Genomic DNA, 20,509 nt, shown 5'->3' with positions numbered 1-20,509 from the left:
TGCTCCTACCTGCCAGTGTCAAACTGGTTCCTTCTCACCAATCTTCAGTGGGGTCTCCTAAAGGCACTAGAGAGAGTGATCTAGCTTCTCCACTATTATTTCCATGGGCAGTACCTGTAGAGAATTGTCAGACTATGTGAAATGGGATTAAGATAAAATACCTACCCTAAGCATCTTCTTTTCTGAGGGCTACGCGTAATCACTTCCAGATAGGTCTATTGTGTGGAGAAGGCATTGATCTACCTCCTGGACAGCAGAGTAATTAACTTTGCTATATTGGTAGTTCAAAGTCCAAATCTAATTAAGGGCAGACACAGGGAAATCTGGTTTAACTCAAACTGCATGAAGGAGTGCATATATGACTTACTAATTTTATTGCACCCTGGACCTTGGTTTACCTAGAGAAAGAGACATGGAACACTTCTCTAGGTTCAGCAAGTGTGAAGTTATAGTTTATTGCTGCTTTTGCTTACAGTGCAAATACAGTGAAGAACAAAAGACTTACATTATCCTCAAAAATACATATTAAAATGTTATTTTTGAATGTCCAATTAAATTATATGGCTTGCACAGGCCATAAACTTTTTATTAAAGATCCCATCTGCATCAAGCTATCAGTGAACAGATACCCAGGCTGGGTTAGACAGTGGTCATGCTAGCTTAGCCAGCGCATTTGCATGTGATCACATGCATCCAGCCCAGAGGCTCCTAGCACCGCTGTTCAGCAGCAAACTTTATTGTAATAGGCAGGCCCTTTTGGTTAGCACTCAAAACCATTTTACTAAAGTTTACATTGATTGGTACTCAGGAAAACTCACTCACAGTAGAGATGCAAAAACTGGATCACCCAAAAAGCTTAAACATCCAAGGTGAATAAGTGCGTAGTGTAGGAAATGACTACCTTTTGCATGATGTTCCCATAATTTTAGCGGTGTCTGATTTAATGACATTAGAACTGTATCCACTTTACACATGTTAATCAGAAGTAAAGGGACAGTGCTCCCCTTTTAAACACGTCAACATGGCCTGAGTGGCACAATCTATTTTCCTTTAAGGCCATGCTGTACTTTGCAGAAATAAACCCCTGTCATGGAAAGTTAACTACCACCTTTTTCCTGCAGAACTTGTTGTGCCATCTACTACAGTGGCAGTGAAAACATGGCTTCAGGCCTACCTAGTGTAGCCTGACATCAGCAGCCTGAATCATGCTGCACAGACCTGTCAAAATCACCCTTTTGACAGACAGGAAACCCAGATTTTAAATATTAATTAAGTCACTCCTAAGCACACCTTGATGACCACAAGGTAGGGGGCATAATATTTAAAAGTGGAACATTTGTTACCTTATAAATTACATATTCAACCCGTGACGTGGTCCAAAATTTCGTTGACACTAGTAAGACTGTAACAAGAACATAGGAAAGGTCAAGTATAGTTTATACACTTTAATCTCAAACTTTTGACCTGTACCAGCTACAGACTCCATTCAAAGACATATTTTTATATCTAAGATAACATTTGCCCTGTCTGATGCTGCTGGAGACTAATTAGCTTTCTAGCAACTGCCCAGCCTGTACTTGGACTGAATTAGGTGTGAAAGAGGTGTGAAAAACTCTCCCAGACAATGGCCTTTGAGTGGGGTGGTGTTTTCTTCCACTGGCGGGAAGACGAGTTGGCACGGACACAGGAACAGAATTACCTACAAAGGGGCCTACTCTGTCACAAGAAAATGCTAAATGACACTTGGAAAGGCCCGGGCTTTGTCCCCATATTCAGACTGGCACTAAACTCAGTGAAATGAAAGCTGTGTTTAAAACCAGTTTTGAGCGACCACAGAGGAGGGGACCTTACATTACCCGTTCCTCACCTCTGGGTGGGAACACAAGATCTGCACAAGAGAAGAGATTCCCCAATTTGGATTTTGAGACAGATTGGCACAGTGGAATTATCTGCAGTAGGGCAAATAGGAACTGCTGAAAAGTGAGTGATGTTGCCCCTGGGATCTTTTACCCCATGAATTAGGGAGTTCTCAGAAGTCACCTGCATCCACTATTGATGCCAGGCATAACTGTAGCACCGCAGGTTATGTAGTTAGAGCATTTATTGTACCTGTGGAAGATCAGAAGAGGATTGGAACTGTTGGACAAAGAAGTGGATTGTATGGGTCAGTTGGCTGACCTTCAGTGTGACTACGGGAACAGAAAAAGCTGTTAGAGACCTTTTCCATGTCATACACAGCTGCCCACTAGCAACAGGACCTGTACTGTAGTTTGCTGCTGTCCTCTGCCTGGCACTCTGAGAGTCTCTAAGTTGATTTCCTTGCTGTGGCACAGGCCTTAAGAGTGTACCTCTGTGGCTGCTTGGGCACCAGAAAACAGTTTGGAAACTTTTAAAAACTTTTTCTGAAGAGATGCTGGAAAAAGTATCCGACAGTCTGTTCTATGTCATCAGATTGAATTTCACACTCAAAGTTCCTAGCAACTCTGAAAAAACAACTTAATTTTCATTTCAGCATGAAACCTCCAAAGCTCCTGAGCTACAGTGGGACCATCCTGCTTCAGGTATCCAGCTATAAGTTCTATGGCAGCGGCTACAATTTCAGCAGTGGCCCACTTAGGGAGGATCTTCCTTCTCAAAAAGTGACAAAGTACCTTTCTGCATAGGGGCATAGAAATCTTTTTGAAATTTTTGACTTCCAGCCTTTTCTTCACGACCAATCCTCTTCTTGTATTTGACCAGAGTTCCATCGCAGTTGGCCTCAATCATGCCTGGATCCCAATCTACTGCTCTCGCCGACATTTTGTTTTTTGGTGCTACTTCTACTTAAACCTTTAAAAAATCATATCTCCATTTCCCCTTATTATATTTTTACTATATTTTTATTGCTTTGGCTCAATTTTGAGTTTTAAATTTAACTTTTATTTTTCTAATTTGGTTTGGGATTTTTATTGCTTGTTTTTTTGACTTAATTCTTGTTTTGATGCAGAATAAATACCTTGCACATTGATGAAAGTTAAACCTATCTGCTCTGTGCCATAGCTACCAAGGTAATTTAGTGACATTGTGGTTTTACCATGACAAGGAGTGTTATTATTTCGTGAAGTGGACAGTCATCCAGCCCAAATAATAATCCTCTCTTTTATAGATTGAAATAAATTCAGCACAGAAGTTATGAATTCAAAACTGTCACTGGAACTCCATGTCAACAATGTAGGACAAACATGAATTTCTCCCTCCTTTTCTATATCTAAGCCAACCTCTCTAAAATATTTACATGTACAACTGGCATCCTTTTGACCACTGCAACATATCTTCATATCCCATTAACTCAATCACCTCAGTATAACACTGTCCAAGTTTCATCATCCCATTTCCCTAACTACAAACTCCAGCCTGATCATCACACATCACCGCAATGTGTTACATCACACACAATCTACATTTTATACAAATTTGCTACATATCAATTGACAAAGTTACCACACATCTCAAGCACTTTTCCCCACATTCCACAATCCCAGAAACCAAAACCTCCCTAATCCACATGCTTGCTACCAACCCATGACCATTATCTCCCATTTTTTTACTACAGAACTAACCATTACGCCACATTATGTTCAAAATAATACTGTACTTTCCTCTTCACTACAAGCCCAGCAATGGCACTAGCCCTCCAATAGTGAACCCTCAATGCAGTTTGGGACCAGTCCAGTTTGGAACTGGATTGGAATCCTTTCTCTGCTCCACCAACTACCCTATCCTTTGGCACAGACCTTGGTATGATTCCTGAACAATCTACCACCCTTACTTCAGAATATTTAACCATAATTAGCCTTTGAAATTCTTGATCTCCCTAGGCAGAAGATAAAGAGGTCCTAAATGTCAAACACCTTTAATCAGGATTTAAGAGCCATATAAGGGGAATCTGAAGAATGATATAAAGGGAAATTGGGGGTATAAGAGGTAGGCCCAACACTCTTAATCATTACTTTACAGACAGGATCTCAAGCGATAGCGAGGATTTCAAGGGATAGTTTAGAACTTGTGTGATGGGCACAAGTCAACAAGAGTAGATGCTGAGCCATTATCAGGATACTTTCTTCCCAGAGTTGTTCAATCAGAGGAGACTTCGTTGTAGAGCTCCCCCTTCAGCTACACACTCACCTATTAGAAGATACAAATCTTGATAGCCCACAAGCGGTCCATCTGAACCAAACTTGTGGCAGGGGATCATCATCTGACATGGGTCAGGGAGAGAGTTGAAGTACCTGAATATCCACTGCAAAGACCCATACTAATATGACCCACCATACACACAGTTTACATTGGAAAGCAGTGAGGCAACCCTTATAAAACACTGCAATAAAGACAACATTGGGCCTGGGTAAAATGTTAATTACACCCAAGTAATTTGTGTAATTTTTAAAATTTGGAATTACACCCATTACGCAAAATTCCCAAAATTATACCATAACACCACTTTGCATAATTACAAACCATTAACAGTGAAAATTCACAGCAAAAAATGACATTCACTGTAAGAATGCATGGGAATAGCAAAACGTGATTGGCTGCTGTTTGCTGTGCTCTTGACACAATTGACATTGACACAAGGATGCATTTTGTGCTAAAATAAAACACAACATTTTGTATAATTTTACCACCATTGTGCAAAATTAATGAAAGCAAATTATACAAATTTTGCACACCCCTAGATAAAACTCATCCTTCAGACCACACACACACACACACACACGAAAAGTGTTTTAAGAATATTATTCCCGAATTAGGAAACCACTGCTGTATGGGACACAAATACAGACGTGGTCTGTATAAGTGGCAGATGGGCAAGAAATTAGTGAATGTGTGCTGTATAAATATCCAGTAACATAACACATCATTGCTACAGTAGTAATATGAGGAATGTTAACCTATTAAAAAATATTAGGCTTCCATCTCATTATCTGATACTGTAAATCTAGTTATTTCTAATCTCCATCACAAATGTTCTACCCTTTAGCCGTCAATCATTTATTCACATAGAGTACAACTCCCCACACCTCCATTCAGAACACTATACATATAATACTTATTATTCACTCTTTTTGATACACTGTCTGCATGACAGTGCTGCCCTGGACACTTACAGAGATGAGGACTCACAAATACGTTTGGACTGAAAATTCAAAACCTCATGTTACTAATAATATCACGTTTAAGTGCATAGGAAATAAAATAGAATTCTTTATATTTCAGTCCAATAATGCCAAAGTAATTATTCATGAGAATAAATTGAACCTCCCATTACTTGAGACTCACTTCCACTCTCCAAAAGTTAAAATAAAAGAAACATCGAACAACACAACCCTTACCGGTCCCAAATCCTCCACTACATCAGTGCCGCTTCCTCTCACAAGCGTCCACCCCCACAACCAAAAAAAGCAAAATTATGATTGTTCTATTCTGGATATCTTATAGTGGGAGAGGGTGGCTCCACCACTTCACTCTCTACACCTACAAATCTCAAACAGCAAAAAAAATCTCAAATTTATATTCTCACAGTCAAGATATTTCCTAGGTGGCACTACATATATTGAAAGGTGTTGGGACAGGAATGTCCCCTGCATGATAAACTGTCACATGCTCCTACCCTAAGTGTCCAACTGCATGTGCAACTTGTATTGTGACTTTTTGTTTTGGGTCTACCATCACACTGATCTAGGGACTGAATGGAGGGCTATGCCTGCTAATGGCAATCCAAGGCCCAGAACCTGTTCTGTGATTTGGAGGGGTGTCTAAAGAGTGCCCTCATAGTGGAATTATAACTACTGGGATGACCTGGCTGAAACAGTAGAAGAATAACTACTGGGATGCCCTGGCTGAATCAGCATACTGATTGTGACCAGCCATTGTTCTCTGTGTCAGGAGGAGGAAAGTCTACTGACCCCTCTCATTTAAAGATCTGTTATAAAGATATGCTATTATGGGAATACCAGAACTTTGCTCTGGCATTCTATGTGTGTATGTTGAGTTTTGTGCATGTGATATAATTGGAGTATTTTTAGCAGTGAGATCCACTTTGGATGGCCACGGGTCTAGCCCAGCACAGTATGGAGGGTGATACAGTTTCCCTGGATAGTGTAAGTATATTGATTGCATTTTTGTGGCTGAAGAGTGGAGATTGAAACTCCAAAGTGGTAGGGGATGGAGACAGCACATGTTGTTATCAAAGTGTTGCTCATTAATCCTTCCTGAGAACTGCCATTTGGTCGGTCATAGGGATAAGGGTAGGGCTGAAATTTCTGTTGTTCAAAGTGAAGAAGCTTCAAGGCAGACCCTGACTTTTGTCTGGCCCTGAGTACCGCTCCATTAAAGCTGATGACCACAAAGGGCAGATATCTCACACTTGATTTGGATACTCCTGTTTGGAGCCAGCCCCATTGTTACCCTCTGTGAGTGCCATCATCTTGCACAAAGGTTGTGTTTGAGTAGCAGCCTGAAACTTACATTTGAAAGAGAACCACCCAAGATAGTTGTGACGTCTTAGATATTGTTTCTACATTCCCTTTCTGGAAAATGTGCATGAAAATAAGATCTATACTACCCCACTTTGTTCCAGCTGCATATTCTCCTTGACCAAGTAAAGGAGTGCTCTACAAAGTACTCAAAGAGCTGCTGTGTGATCCAGGCTGGTATCTGCTTGACAGTTATTCACCTGGAGAGGAGAAACAAATCACCTGACATCTGCACACAACTATCTGGAGAAACTGAATGTTAACTTTGTCCCTAGAAGCCTGTATGACTGTTCAGAGAGAGAAAGAGAGTACCCGGGTCTGCAGGATGAAAGTCCAAGAAGAGAAACCAGCATTGCTTCTGATTGCCCTTGAGAGCAAAGCTGGAACTGACTTGTGTCATGAGGGGATTTCTCCATCTCCCATTGTGGCCACTGCAGTTGATATTGTACACAGATCAAGCCTGAAAAGTAATTATGTGCTGTCTGGCACCGCAGATTGCAATACCTGAAGGCCTGCTGCCCAACTCCAAGCAGAGCCAATGGCAAAACTGCCCTCACTAACAAAGCAGAAGCCTGCTCCCAGCCTGCAGGCCACACCTACCAGAAGAACACCAGATGAGATCGTCACTGAAAAGCTGCAAGGACCCAGACGCTACATTTTCCAGAACTGGCATATGCCAAGCACACAACCTCAGCAACATGAGCAAGTTGCAGGACTTCACATGCACTCTCATACCATATTCTGCAGTGGGGCCACTGGCTGTTACTTATGGAATTCCATTTTGGGTACAAACTGTTGAACTGAATAAATGAAACACTCTGAATTAGGTCAGACTAAGTAAGTGGAGCTATGCCTAATATATACCCATACCTACTTGGGTATAAGACCCATTAATAATGGAGAAGCTCCTAGAGTGGATAGTGGGTCTGTTGAGGATGTAAGCATGTATCTAGGAATCATAGTTGGAATCACCAGTAACTCAGCCTCATTGAATTGTAAAGCATTATATTTTGCTGGGTTATAAAAGTACTTTCATTTTACTAAGATAACCACTGGAATGGACAATGCATTATTGTGTCTATTGTTTATTGACATCTGAGCAATTGTCCCCCATTTTACCTCCAGGAGAGGTCTTTGACTGCTTCACCCTTGCTATCCACAAATTAAAGTAGGCAATGGATGTACTTGGCCAGGTCTGCAGAACTATAATGGGACGCACCCCAAGTCACCATTTGCAAATGACCTCAACCTTCACCGCTGTTGCCCAGTAGCCCCTGTCTGGCCTGTGATCTCCCAAACAGGGTTTGGAAGGGCATGCCTCAGCGCTTCATCTCTCAGCACTCTTCCTTAACAGTTAATGATCACAATACTCCTTCCTCCCCGCATATTAACACATCTAACAGTCCTCTAAAAATGACAAAAGCCGATAACACAAAGGACTTTAAATTAAACTCTCCAACTCAAAGAATATATGGAAACTGTCATTCTGTAGATTTCCAACACAAACATTTGCACTTATGCTGCCTTAAAAACATTGGGCCTAATTTGTATATTGGGGGATGAGTTACTTCATCACAACAGTGAAATGATAACCCCTCCGCCAATATCTAAATCCTGTGGAATATAATGGAATTTAGATATTGGCAGATGGGATAATCTAAATCAGGCCCATAGTGACTTCCCACAAAGTCAATTTGGAAATGAATACCCATTGATCTCACTGCACAAGGTGTCTAAAAGAATTAGCTGTGTCCTAATAACCCAAAGTCCTGCTAAATGTGCGATATCTTCGCTGTGCCCTCCACGATTTCCAACCCTCAATAGCAAGCAATATAAAAATAGCGAGGTCCTAGATTTTATGATGCTTACTGAAATATGCTGTTCACTGACATCACAAATGTCACATGGTCTTACTACATCTTTAAAGATGTTAAATGGTATTAACACACAATACTTTACTATCAAGTATTACTTTATACACCTCCACCCACTTCTCATTCATTTGCATGCAGGTGTAAGCCCACATTAGCTCTACAAATCAGTCATATTATCCATCATTTCCCACCTTGTCGGAGACAAATGCAGATCTGTAGATGATTGCATGGAATCTACACTAAAACACTTAGAACCTCATTAAAACCCTGGCAGTAAATGCCGCCTACCGCCGTGCTGACGACCGCCAACATACCGTGACCGCGGAGGTAATCCGCCACGGGTATCATGACTCACACATAGAATACCTCCACAATACAGACACCCACACAAGTCCGCCAGACCAAAGGTCAGTGATAAACTGGCGATAGCAAAACCCACACTGTTACGCCAACAGGAAGACGCCCACAGTATCACGACCCACGAATCAACACGGCGGTCTTTCAACCGCGGTAAACCACTGGCGGTACACACCGCCGCGCTCAAAATACACACACTCAAACAAAACCACACCACATTGGACTATTCAAAATACACACACCTGACACACATATACACACCACACCCACACACTCAGACCACTATAAAGCAAACACCCACATTACCCACAACCCCTTACAACGAAAAAAAAAGATAGCCAACTGAGATAGACAAGCCAGGAGCACTCACTCAATCAGAGGCACAGAACACCATCACCCATACACCATTCACGCTCATCACAGCATACACAACAACACATCCCCCACACATCACCCCACACATCCTCACACATATCACTCATACCACACCCATGGCACCCCAAAGACACCCCAGGTTTTCAGAGGAGGAGCTAAGGGTCATGGTGGAGGAAATCATCCGGGTAGAGCCACAGCTATTCGGATCACAGGTGCAGCAGACGTCCATTGCAAGGAAGATGGAGCTATGGCGAAGAATCGTGGACAGGGTCAACGCCGTGGGACAGCACCCAAGAACCAGGGATGACATCAGGAAGAGGTGGAATGACCTATGGGGGAAGGTGCGTTCCGTGGTTTCAAGACACCAGATTGCTGTACAGAGGACTGGTGGTGGACCCCCACCTCCTCCCCCACAACTAACAACATGGGAGGAGCAAGTCTTGGCGATCATGCATCCTGAGGGCATTGCAGGAGAAGCAGGGGGACTGGACTATGGCAAGGAAAATCTTTACTACTTCATCCCCCCCACCCTACCAGCATGCCATCACAAAATCCTACCCTCACCCCATCACTCCACCAACTCACACTAGCACAGCCCACCCATCCCAATACCAAGCCCTGCATGCAGCAACAATGCATGGAAACCCATCACAGACCTGCATTGGCACCCATCACCCCAGCATACCCAATAGAGAGACTCACCCAGCCCACAAAATCACCACTCAGACAAGGCCAAGCCGACAGGGAAAGCACAATCATAGAGGGAAACACACCCATGCACAAGATGGCACAAGCAGATACATTAACAATGCATTTGCATCCCAGCAGGACCCCTACCCAGCGTCACCGGAGAGGAAGTGCCAGCTACATCCAGCCCCCCCGAAGAGGCCCACAGTGATGACACCAGCTCTGCATGCCTGGATCTGACCAACCTGGCCCATCTGGGACCTCTGGACAGTCCGTTCCCCTGCCACAGTCCCAACCCACCACAGAGCCTCCCCCCTCAGGAAACACTAGCACAGCACCCACCCAGCAGGGCCATGCCACTGTCCCCAGGACACGTCAATCAGCAGTGTGTCTACCACTACAGGGACCACAGGCACCCCACAAACACAGGACGATCTGGGGTCAGTGGCAGTGGGCACACGGTTCAGCGGACAGAGGAACAAGACAACAGGGAAGCTGGGAGGACTGCTGTGCGACAGGGGGAGGACAGGCCAAGGGAACCGACCCTCCACGAGGCACTCTCAAACATCATGGGAGCAAACCACCATTCCCAGGAGACCATGGGCCAGGTACTGGCCAAGTTACAGGAGACCCAGCGGCTGCAGGAGGGACAGTACCTGGGGATCAGGGAGGACCTAACAAAAATCTACACCATCCTGCTCACCATAGCAGGGGTGTTGGCTGACATGGGCAAGACCATGAGGGAGGCAGTGGCACTACAAAGGGCGCCTGACACTAGCTAAACCGAGGAACAGCCTTCCACCTCCACCCAGCGCTAGTGGACAGGAGGCCCCGCCAGTGGACCAACAGGCCACCAGCACCCCACTCCCTGCAGAAGGAGAACCACCCCGCAAACCGTCCCTGAGATCCAGGCAGAAGACAGAGAACATTGCCAAGACCCCCGCCAGGAAATAGGACTCTCCTGGTTGTCACCCTTCTGTCCCACTCTGTCACCCTGTCCACCTTGAACTGCCATTATTCCCCTTCCTATGCCCCATTGGACAATGCACCTGTGATACCTAGAGACTGGACTCTAACTGGACATTCCTCCACCATCACCCCTGCCCATTGCACATCCCCCTCTACTTATTAGCACTTAAATAAACACCTTTGAAACAAATACCATACTGGAGTCAATGTAATGATTCGAAACATTTATTAGTACAACATTATCAAAGCATTGCAACATATATGTTCAGTGAAATATACTACAGGATGACCTTTGGTGGGCAGCAGTACATATAGCAGGAGCCAGAATGGGGCACACAGATCTGAAAATAGAGAATCCAAAGGGTACAGTCAGTGTCCATAGACAGCGGGTAAGAGGCTGCCATGTACAATGTCTAAAAGATTACTGAAATGTAAAGTTGAGTTACAGTCTCTTACCTGTGTGTCACTGGAAGTACTGCTGTATAATGTTTGTTCTGTTGTCCACATCTTCTTCCTCTGCCTCCTCTTCCTCACTGTCCACAGGCTCCACCGCTCCCACAAGACCATCTCCAGGCTCATCCTCCTGCAGAAAAGGCACCTGACGTCTCAAGGCCAGGTTGTGCAACATACAGCATGCCACGATGATCTGGCACACCTTCTTGGGTGAGTAGTACAGGGATCCACCTGTCAGTTGGAGGCACCGGAACTTGGCCTTCGGGAGGCAGAAGGTTCTCTCAATAATCCTCCTTGTACACCCATGTGCCTCATTGTAACGTTCCTCTGCCCTTGTCCTGGGATTCCTCACTGGGGTCAGTAGCCATGAGAGGTTGGGGTAACCAGAGTCACCTGCAAATATCGAGGGACAACTGTTAGACACACTAACCCTTAGGGACAACCCCATACACAGACACCAACTTATACTGTGTGGGGACCTTAGTCTCACCTATTAGCCACACCCAGTGCCTCTGGAGTTGCCCCATCACATAAGGGTTGCTGCTATTCCTCAGGATATAGGCGTCATGCACAGAGCCAGGATATTTGGCATTAACATGAGAGATGTACTGGTCCGCCAAACACACCATCTGCACATTAATAAGTGATAGCTTTTTCTATTCCTGTAAACCTGTTCATTTCTCCGGGGGGGACAAATGCCACATGTGTACCATCAATGGCACTAATGATGTTGGGGATATGTCCAAGGGCATAAAAGTCAGCTTTCACTGTGGCCAAATCATCCAACTGGGGGAACACGATGTAGCTGTGCATGTGCTTCAGCAGGGCAGACAACACTCTGGTCAACACGTTGGAGAGCATTGGCTGAGACATTCCTGATGCCATGGCCACTGTAGTTTGAAAGGAACCACTTGCCAGGAAATGCAGCACTGACAGAACCTGCACTAGAGGGGGGATTCCTGTGGGCTGGCGGATAGCTGACATCAGGTCTGGCTCCAATTGGGCACACAGGTCTTGGATTGTGGCACGATCAAGTCTGTATGTGATGATAATGTGTCTGTTCTCCATTGTCGTCAGGTCCACCAGGGCTCTGTACACTGGAGGAGGCCACCATCTCATCATCTGCCTCAGCAGTTGTAGCTTATGGAGGAGAACGGTGAGTAGAAGGTCATATTTCCGCACAGATTGCACAACTGTTGCTGAATTTATGTCACAGAAGCAGTATGTGAAGTCTAGAGTCAGTTGATGTGCCAGTGTCTGCTATGACGCAGTCAGGTGCCATGCCATGTGCCCCCCTGAAATGGCGGCTGCCTGACCTGTGAGTAGGGACAAGTGGAAATGAAGCAAGTGCGCTGGCGCTGTGCTCCGTCGCTGTAGCGGTCGAAGACCACCGCGCAACTTTGCATTGGTTATCATTGGGCCCTATGGGTTCCAGGAGCTAATGGCGATGTACTCCGGCAGTGACGGTACGCACACCCGCAGACGTCACTGCCATTTTCAAACTATTCACTCACTTGCTACCTGACCGTCAACAGGAGAGGACCTACACTGCAAGTGCTGCTGTGATCTGAGTCTGGAAGCAACAATGGCTAGAGTGTCTGTGGAAAGGGCCCCTGCCTTCACTGCGGAGGAGTTGGAGAAACTGGTGGGTGGGGTCCTACCCCAGTACACGTTATTCTACGGTTACTCTACGGTTCTCCAGACAAACAGGTGAGTACACTGTGAGCATGATGTGTGGGCAATGCATGTTTGGAGTGGTGTGAATGTAAGCCACATGTTGGGGGGTGCTAAGGGGTCCTGGCCTGAGTGCTGCATGAGAAGTGGTCAATATATGGGCGTCAGGGCATGGGTGGGAACTGGTGGGCAATGAGTATGCCGGTCCGGACGGGGGAGTAATTTATTTTTCTCCTGTCTTTTCCCTCTAGGTCAGCACCCACCAGAAAAAGGGCATTTGGCGTGCCATTGCCAAGGAGGTGCGGACCCTGGGGGTCTATCACAGGCAGAGCACCCACTGCCGCAAGAGATGGGAGGACCTGCACCGCTGGACCAAGAAAACGGCGGAGGCCCAGCTTGGGCTGGCCTCCCAACGTGGAAGGTGTGCCTGTCACACCATGAACCCCTTGATGTTCCGCATCCTGGCGGTGGCCTATCCAGAGTTGGATGGGCGTTTGAGGGCATCACAGCAGCCACAAGGGGGTGAGTACAGATTCTATATCCTGACTTTGCGTGCTTTAGGAGCTAGCTGGGTGGGGGATGTGGGCTGTGGGTGCCCCTAGGCCAGGGTGATCATGGCTGGGTAGGTCCCTTGTGTGCAGGCTCTGATGCACAACTACCCCAATGGTACAAGTGGGCAACACCTACTGGGCAGGGTCCTGTGGGTGTCAGGTGTGCAGATGCTGGCGTTAGGCATTGTACCCCATGGGCTGGTGACTACCTTAGTGACTGGTTGGGCATGGACTAGGCATAGGGCAGCTCCCTGTGTGTTGTGTACGCCAATGGCATTGACAAAGTGTATCTTCTGTCTCTCTCCCCCCCCCTTTTTGTTTTGTCACCCTGTCCTTGTGTGCATTAGCATCATCAGGCGGAGGAGCAGAGGCACCGGCGACAGAGGGAGCTGCATCCCACATGGGCCTGGAGCCTGAATCCACTGAGGGTGAAGGCACCAGTGGGACAGAGGGCAAGGGGAGCTCCACAATGGGGACAGGAGGGGAGACCAGTGATAGCAACTCCTCCTCCGATGGAAGCTCCCTGGCGGTGGCGGACACCTCTGTGCTTACCCCAACAACAGGTACAGCCGTCACCCCCCCACCAGCACCGCCCTCCCAGCAGCCCCTCAGCATGTTTCCTGAGCCCGCTCACCCAGGAGGGTGGGCATCTCCTTCCCCCCAGGCACCTCAGGCCCTGCCCCAGTAAGCCCTGCTCCCCTCAGTGAGGAGGCTATTGACCTTCTGAGATCCCTCACTCTTGGGCAGTCAACCATTCTGAATGCCATCCAGGGTGTCGAGAGACATTTGCAACAAACAAATGCATACCTGGAGGGCATTCATTCTGGCGTGGCGGCCCAACAGAGAGCATTTCAGGCTCTGGCCTCAGCACTGATGGCAGCCATTGTCCCTGTGTCCAGCCTCCCCCCTCCAACTTCCACTACCCAGACCCAATCCCCTCTACCTCACCCTATCCCAAACACACCTTCAGACCAGCATGCACCCAAATCAACACACAAAAGTGGCTCCACACTTCATCTCACAGGCACTCACACAAGTACCATACCCATGCAAACACACCAACATCCACTGCCTCCACTGTGTCCCCCTCCTCCTCATCATCCACCTCCCTCCAAGTAGCATCTCGACTCACACCAGTATGCACTACATCATCATCCATACCTCCATCACCAGCATGCCATCACAACACACCCCTCACGAGCGGTCAGCAGCTTCACAACCATGCACACTTCCCCTGTGTCCTCGCCCAGTGTGTCTGTGACCCCTCCTCCCAAAGTACACAAACGCAAGCACCCACCCACCCAACAGCCTTCCACCTCATAACAGCATCCAGCCCATGCACCTTCACTGAAACTCAGCAGACGAACACCTCCTACAACCACTTCATCTTCCTCCACTCCCAAACCCTCTCCATCTTCCCGTCCCAGTGTGTCTAAAAAACTTTTCCTGGCAAACTTTGACCTCTTCCCTACGCCTCCCTCGCATCCTTCCCCTAGGGCCAGGGTGTCAAGATCCCAGGCCAGAACCTCAGCCACCAAGTCAGCGTCCGCTGTGGTACCTGCAAGTCCCAAGGGATCAAAGGGGGCACCGTCAGGGCTGGCAGTGTGCCATCAACCCCTGCAAAGGACCAACCCATTCCACCACCTGCCAAGGTGAAGAAGGGGCCAGCATGCAGCACGGCCAAGAATCACGACCCACTCAGCAAGGGCTCCTCCAAAACTCAAGCTGCCAGTGCCAAGGTCCCAGCAGCGTCTGCCAAGGTGGGGAAGGGAAAGAAAACCCAAGGCAAGGCACTTCAGGTCTTGGAGGCTCCAGGTGAGGGACTGGTGCCCACCATCAGTACCGACAGCACACAACCTGTACTGCGGAAAGCACCGCCGCAGGCACCGCCACCTGCACCGCCATTTGCCACGCCACCTGCACCACCCCCTGCACCGCCGCTACCACAACAACTGTCAGCTGCATCTTCCCCAGTGGGCAGTCGTCCAAGGCTGCAGGAGACAGCCTGGTGTCTCCCTTCACCACTACCAAAACCTGCACCACGGCCAGCACCTGCAGCATCTCTGCCGCAGACACTGCCGCAAGCACCGACTCCTGCACCGCCACCTGCACCGCCATCTGTACCACCGCATGCCCAGCTGGCGCCACTACATCTGTCAGCAACAACATCCCCAGTGGACAGCCGTCCGGGGATGCAGGAGGCGGCCTGGACCCTCCCCCGACCACTTGAAGCACCACCACCAGCACCGGCACTACAAGCAGTTTGCAGCCTTAGTCGCCGCAGGATGGAGTCTGGATCTGCCTCCATGGAGTATCATGCTACCTGTTCCCTGCACATCTCGTGTCTCAGACACCCAGGTGAGGGAATGGGAACTGCCACACCTCAGGTGCAGCATCACTGGGCACAAGGCCCCCTCCAGAACAAGTGGAGATGTCCATCCACTATCACTTTCCTTGGCAGGATGAAGCAGACTGGGCACAAGGCCCCCTCCAGAACCAGTGGAGAAATGCATCCACTCACCCTACCCTTGGCAGGATGAAGCAGACTGGGCACAAGGCCCACTCCAGAACCAGTGGAGATTATCATCCACTATCACTTTCCTTGGTAGGATGAAGCAGACTGCGCACAAGGCCCCCTCCAGAACCGGTGGGCAATCCCCCCACTTGAGAGACTGTGGCCTTGCCCTCCCCAGGAGCAAGCAGTGGGCAAACCACAGTGTACGGGCTTCTGTACATATTGTAAATATTTTCATATACTGTTTTTTCCAATCGTTAACTTTATCTGCATATTTAAAAAATATCACTGTTTAACTCAATTCCTTTTGTCCTTGCGTTCTTCCATTTGTTTTACAGCCAGCCTTTTGGCGGTATTAACGCTGCTTTAACACAGAAGTCAGGGTTGTAATGAGGGCCACTGTGTCTTCCTGTAGGATGAGGTTTGTATAGATGGTAAGACTCTAATGTATAAATAGCAGTTGTGCTTGTTTTTTGTATAGAACGTTTTTCAAATACTGAATGATTTGTGCCTGAACAGGTGTCAGTTTGTTACAATTTATTTAGGACGAAAGTTTTGAGGAAGCTGGGAGATAGTCGTAAAATTCTGCAAAACTTTGTTAGTGTATTAGCCTTGAGGAGACAATCATCAAGATGTAGATAAAGTGTTTTCCTGTCCTGCATTTGGATTGAAGAGAGACATTTTGTACTTGTAGTGAAGTATTATAATATTGAATCTTAAAATGCCCTCTTTGTCTACTATAAGAATGTGGATACACATATTTATTTCACACATTCAGTACTGCTGATGTAATGGAGGCGTGATCTAGAGCAATACCAACAAGTTGACTTTTCTTCTTATCCAATTTTTTTAATCTTTTCAGTTGCACACCTTCTTCCACTGCACTTTTTTGCATAACAGTGACTCTCTTGCACCATTCAATTAAAGTATAGTTGCATGATATCTGGTATGAGATTGTCTTCTGAATCAGAGATTATATAAATTTTAGGCAATTTCTAGCACCCATCTGTTTTTGCTATAAAGTGTTAACAACAAAGTGTTCCCTTTAAATAGTGCTTTACTTACTGTGACAACTGCAGAAGTCATTCTGCCTGTATTCAGGCTTTCTGAAAAGTAGACTAATTAAGCTGCTTGTTTACACAAGGAATTTTTGAAAACTGGTCGGGCTATGGTGCTTTTAAATTCTCCAACCGTGTGAACATTGGCCGTACCATGGTGCTGTACATCATGGTGCAAGGAGGAAAGGACCAGGCAACTGTGCCTTATATATTGGTACATTATTTAAACTGGCCTGGTTATAAAGCTCTTAACATATTAGTGCAATATTGACTTTGACCTAGATATGGTCCTACTTTATATATTGGCACATTGGCCATCATTACGAACCTGGCGGTCGGACCACCCCCAGTGCCGCAGTCCGAGCACCATATTATGACTGCGGCGGTCGTGCCACGGTCAGACCGGCCGCACCGCCAGGATTAGTCATCGCTACAGTCTGGCAGTAATGGCGGTCCTAATCTGCCAAGGCGGTGCTGCCCTGGGGATTATGACTTTGTTCTCTGCCAGCAATTTCATGGCTGTAGCACCACCATAAAAAGGCTGGTGAAGAACGGGTACAGGGGGCACAACCAGGCCCCTGCACTGCCCAGGCACTTGGCATGGGCAGTGCAGGGGCCCCCCTGGCCAGCACCCACTCAATGTTCACTGTCTTTGCAGACAGTGAACATTTCTAGGGTGCTGGTGCACCCTGCGCACTACAGCACTGCTGCTGGCTCCCTCACAAGCTGGAGACAATGCTGTATGTTGTTTCCCACTGACCCAGCGGGAAACTCATAATGGGCCTGGCGGGAAGACAGCCACAATGGTGGCAACCTCCCCGCCAAAATTTCAGCAGGTGGGTTTTTCCATCCGCCAAACTTGTTTAATCTTCATCTGTACATATTGGAACCTAGCATTAGAAACACATTACCTATCTGTAACTGTAGCATAAATTATTGACATCTTTCCTAAATTCACTTGCTTGGTCACATCATTTTAAAAGATCTGAAACTCACTGAATGATCAGAGTACAGCTGAGTAATCATACTTCTCAATCCAGGTCACTAGGTCACTAGGTCAGCCACTAGCTCAGTTTTCCAAGCTTAAGTGTTTACATTAATTGGCCTGTAGCTATGCCTAGGTTTCCTGTGAATTTCTGAAAGATACCGATAAGGAATTGGGGTGTTAGTTGAGGGATAGTAGGTACTCACTTCAGGCAATAACCACAATCCTTGTTAGGGTAAACCTCCACAATCATTAAATAAACCTGAGATCAGCCCCCTGGTAGCTATGGCACATAGGCAATGTGTAAAGTAGGTTTGCAGTAGAAAAACTGTAATAAAGTTGGAATGTAACACAATACAAATATCAAAACAAATTAGAAAAAATAGAGTACAATGAGGCGGAAATGACAAATATCCTATAAAGTCAACTAGTATATGCATTTTTACAGTTTTAATAAAAATAGCACCAAGAAGCACAAAGTGCAAATAATAGTGAATGGTCTCCATAGACCAGGTTCTAGGAGCTATTTTACATTTACAGTGATAGAGCACAGATCGAATTAAGTAAACCAAGATTGTTCTGGTCAGCTATCTTACTTTCTGACTTTAGGTCTCTAAGTCCAAATCCACTACAGAAGTACACTTCTGAAGACCTTCAGAACTTCAGGGGAGGCACTTAGAGAGTCACTGGGTGTCAGGCAGAGTCTGTTACCGGCACAGTTGCCACTGATTAGCTGCAGGAAAGGCCGCTTGTGGATTGGTGTTATGACCCCTGTAGTCCTCTTTTTTATTTCTAGATACAAGGGAGAGAGCAGGTCCGGTCCTTAAGGGTTCAGATTGCAAACAGAGGGCCAGTCATTTTCTGATCCTCCTCGGGTCTAGGAGTGTTCTGAAATCGGTGTCTGCTGTTGCCTCATTTATTCCAGGCACAAGCTAATGGGAGGGGTTCCCAAAGGTAATCCTACCTACATTTCAAGACGCTTGAGGGCTTTGGGTGCGTGGGGAGTGTACTATGGAAAGCCTAGCGATCTCACACATCTAAAACTAAAATTCAGTTTAAAGAAGGTTCTGTACCCACAACAACCTGTATCTTGTAAAAGACAGGAGTCATGCCCACCACCCCAATGGCCAACACAGGGGACAAGGGTCCCCTGGGCATGGCCATTGCACCCAGTGCCACGCTGCGGGTCCCATTTCAGGGCCACCAATGGCACTTACATTTTTTTTTTAAATAGTTACCTCTACTTACCCTACTTACTTGGGATGGGGTCCCCCATCATCTGGTGTCCTTCTGGTTTGGGGGGAGGGTGTTCCTGGGGCTTGGGGTTGGCACCTGTGGGCTCTTTCCATGGTGTTTGACCATGGAAATTGGTCCACGGGTCCCCTAACGCCTACCCCGACCCAGGTGTTCAATAATGGCGCTAAGCAGGCTTAGCACCATTATTTAGGCCCGCCTCCCCGTGCACCATTTTTGCATGGGAGGATAAATAAGGCGCTAGGGGCTTTGAGTCAATTTGTGGACGGAAGCGCCTACCTTGCATTTAAAATTGACTCAAGGTGGTTTCACGCATCCAAAAAATGACTTTTACTCCAATATTTTAACGCTAGAAGGGTCTAGCGGCAAAATATAAATATGGAGTTAAGTTTGCGCTGAATTAGCTTACACAAATGACGTTAATTCAGTGCAAAGAAAGTATAAATATGCCCCAAGTGAACTATTCTCTGCTCAGACAACGATTGTCCTTTCTGTGGGTGATAATACATAATTAAAAGCTGATTAGATAATATGAAGAGTTTTGGTTCTGTCCATGTACAACTTCAAACATCTTTTAATGTTCATAGTGTAAAGTGCTGTTTTCATTGCATTATTTTCTCTTGGAAAATATATTTTCAAAACTGCCTGTCCGATTAAATGAAAGTCAGATGGAACTTTGTGTATAAAATGCACATTTGCCCTTTCTATTACTCAATCATCTCTGAACTGGAGGAATGGTTTATTGTTTTTTAAATCTTGAATTTCATTGACTCTTCTCCAGAGGAAAGGGCGAGGAGAAATAAGGGTGAGAAGACATATTTTAGTTCCTCCACATGTATTGCCTTGAAAGGGCACTTCATTGCCTGAGACAAAACAATATTAACCTGCCACGAGAGTGGAGAACGTGGAATTGGCTGAAAGACTCTAATAAAACCCATAAGGAGTTTTTTAATGAGTCAATTAGACTAAAGAGATGCTTTGCCCGATGTTCTTCTAAAGGGTCAAAGTCAGCTAAATGAGCATTGACTATGGCATGACTCAGGTCTGATTTTAGGCGTAAAATATACAGTAATATTGGTTAAAGAAGTGAAGGTACTGGGTGCAAAGTATGCTCAGTACACCAGGTGGAAAATCGTTTCCACCCTGTGTACAGGGCATAGTTTGTCTTATTGGTCTTATTGGTAGATACTGCTCTAGCTTTAGATCGAACGTCTTTACATTCCTCTGGAATATCTAGAAAGT

The sequence above is a fragment of the Pleurodeles waltl genome, chromosome 9, assembly GCF_031143425.1.
Source record: "Pleurodeles waltl isolate 20211129_DDA chromosome 9, aPleWal1.hap1.20221129, whole genome shotgun sequence".
Classification (NCBI taxonomy): domain Eukaryota; kingdom Metazoa; phylum Chordata; class Amphibia; order Caudata; family Salamandridae; genus Pleurodeles; species Pleurodeles waltl.
The sequence above is the reverse complement of the archived record's forward strand: the minus strand, read 5'-3'. Positions refer to the sequence as shown.